This window comes from Xenopus laevis, chromosome 3L (genome assembly GCF_017654675.1).
Source record: "Xenopus laevis strain J_2021 chromosome 3L, Xenopus_laevis_v10.1, whole genome shotgun sequence".
Lineage (NCBI taxonomy): Eukaryota > Metazoa > Chordata > Amphibia > Anura > Pipidae > Xenopus > Xenopus laevis.
Window position 1 is genome coordinate 51468121 of NC_054375.1, and position 3491 is coordinate 51471611.

A 3491-nucleotide genomic window follows, 5' to 3' on the forward strand; every position below is an offset into this window, starting at 1 on the left:
CAGTAAGCATTATAAGTGATAATCATCTGCACTAAACTGCACTGGACATGGGGGTGATATTAACGTGATACATGTGTACCTTACACATGGGTGTTTTAACCTGTGGTCAGTCTCTCCTGCATTCCACCACAGGGGAACACAGCCCATTCTTCTGTACCGCTCTGTAGTCTGTACTCATTCAGGCACATGCAAATGCCAAATGCAGGTAGAATGCATTAAGTTGCCTTCTGCACTTGCATGTACCAGAATAAGATAGATTACACATGGGCATACAGGATTATATTCACATACAGGTATGGGACCTGTTATCTAGAATGTTCAGGATCTGGGGTTTTCCAGATAATGGATCTTTCTGTCATTTGTATCTTCATACCTAGAGTCTACTAGAAAATCATGTAAACATTAAATAAACCCATTAGGCTGGTTTTGCTTCCAATAATGATTAATTATATCTTAGTTTGTATAAAATATAAGGTACTGTTTTATTATTACAGAGAAAAAGAAACTCATTTTTTAACATTTTGATTTGGTGTCTACGGGAGACAGCCTTTCGTTATTTGGAGCTTTTTTGATAATGGGTTTCAGATTATTAGAAATATTGCTTGTTGGGATTTTCATTTCACCCCACTGCCTTGTGTACAAAAAGGTACAGTTACATTGCTATTTCTAGATCTTGTGCTTACCAAGGCCCATTCTCTGGCAAAGCCCTCAGGACATCAAGACTGTAAGGAGGAGCTGGACTTTTCCATCCATAGCAGTAACATTGCACTTTCAGCCTGAAGGTCAAACTGGCACTTCATCAAACTACAGGTATGCTCTATAGAACTGTACACAGAAATCAGGGTCATGTAGTTTGCCAATACTCAGCCTCGATGTACAAATGGAATAACTGCAAGAGAAAACAGTGGAGGATGGAAATCATACTGTGTTATATACAAGGAATTTAAAGATTTAGGCCTCAATGAGTTCTAAGCCTATTTGTGAATTGTTTTGATTAAAATGTAACAGTTACACAATTATTTTTTTAATGTTGAAAATTTTTATTTGCCTGATTTACCACCGTAGGCAATGTACAAAAGATCAAACAATAAACTTTTATTATTACCCACAATAAAGCCTTTTCCCAAAATTCCAGATAATTTGATGAACAGCGAATTGTTATGAAATTATGTGCACACGCATAGTACACTCCATGCTATTACACAGGCACAAATCTTGAATCTCATGAATTTTGCACTGAATAATAAATTCTACAGTGAAATGTGGTCCTTTTCTATTTTTATTATAGCATTGCAAAGTACTGAAGTTCAGAATTATTTTTAAACGAGACAATAGCACTCATTTATGACCTGTAACTGCAGCTGCATTGGCACAAAAATAATAATTTTGTTGCTACTTATTAAGAGTGCTTGTGTTTTTACGCATAGTTGCTGTGTCCATTTTGCCTCGTGTTTTTAGGCCACCTTTTCTGGAAAGAAATACTGGCCTTCCTATATATTTATCTTTTTCCCTATTAATTACATTGGGAACAATGGGCATTTTTACTGGCCAGGCCGGTAAAATAGGTGGCAACCCTACCTGTTTTGCATTTTGTGAAAGTGTGCCTACTAACATTTAGAACCCCGGAGCTACTACTACTCCAAAGGTTGTGGTGGGGTTCCACATCGTCCTGTGTCAATAGACACAATGTATTTAAAGGGATTCTGTCATGATTTTTATGATGTAGTTTAATTTCTAAATTACATTGTTTACACTGCAAATAATTCACTCTATAATATAAAATTTAATTCCAGCAAGTGTATTTTTTTTATTTTTAATATTGGTGTGTAGGCAGCCATCTCAGGTCATTTTGCCTGGTCATATACTTTCAGAAAGAGCCAGCACTTTAGGATGGAACTGCTTTCTGGCAGGCTGTTGTTTATCCTACTCAATGTAACTGAATGTGTCAGTGGGACTTGGCTTTTACTATTGCGTGCTATTCTTAGATCTACCAGGGAGCTGTTACCTTGTGTTAGGGACCTGCTATCTCATTACCTTCCCATTGTTCTTTTGTTTGGCTGCTGGGGGGGGGGGAAGGGAGAGGGGTGATATCACTCCAACTTGCAGTACAGCAGTAAAGAGTGACTGGAGTTTATCAGAGCACAAGTCACATGACTGGGGGCAGCTGGGAAACTGACAATATGTCTAGCCCCATGTCAGATTTAAAAATAAAATTAAATATAAAAAAATCTCTTTGCTCTTTAGAGAAATGGATTTCAGTGCTGAATTCTGCTGGAGCAGCACTATTAAGGGTGGTTGCAGACGTGGCGATTGTGGGGAGATTAGTCGCCCAGAGACAAATCTCTTTTTCTTCGGGCAACTAATCTCAGACTAATTCGGAAAACAAAGTGATCCGAGTGCCATCCTGCCGGCGATTTACATTCTAGCCAGCAGGAAGGCTTTTGGGTAGATTAGTCGCCCGAAGAAGAAGAGATTTGTCACTGGGTGACTAATCTCCCCACAATCGCCACATCTGCCACTACCCTAACTGATACGTTTTTTAAAAAAAAATCCCATGATATTATCCCTTTAAAGAATTGTGCCCAGATATCATTTTGCAATTGATTCCAGATTGCAGCCAAACAAAAGGGCAATTGCTCTTGCACGTTAATGTTTGGATGCAATTGTGCCAGATGAATCTTCCCCTTGTGGCTCCAATCACAATAGAAAAAAACACTGCATTATGGGTAACAACTTGCTGAACGGCCTAAATTATACTTTGCAAAATGCAACTGCGCTCGTAACCCTTTCATTTACAGTTTAGTGCAGTTTTCCTGCTAATATAATAGATTTTGATTTAATATAATCTTGCCTAGCCGGTCAATCAGAATGACATCAACTCAAAACCATTCATTCAAATTTAGTCTAATTTAATCATATAAATCGTTTCCATAAAAAAATATCCAGATTCCAGACTTGTTATGGATCAATAATAATTGATGTATATATATATATATATATATATATATATATATATATATATATATATATATATATATATATATATATATATACAGGGGCGTAACTATAGAGGAAGCAGACCCTGCGCCTGCAGGGAGGCCCAGGAGGTATAGGGGCCCCATGAGGCCCTAATTCATATACAGTTTCAATAAATATTGGTAAAACAAGTCAACTGCTAAAAATTTTGGGGGCCTGAAAAATAATTTGCTGTGGGGCCCAGTAATATCTAGTTACGCCACTGTATATATATATATATATATATATATATATATATATATATATAGTCAAATACAAGGGCAAAAGGGCCCTCTGTACTCAACCCTTTACCAATATATTTAAGACATAGACATTATGTGCATACTGCTACAAAAAAATGCCTTACCCTTTAAACAAAACAGGGATTGTTTGTCTATATATTGCAATATATTTAAGCTGGCCAACTACGTGAAAGTCATCCCATATCTGGCCAGTCCTATGCTCCATTTCATCTG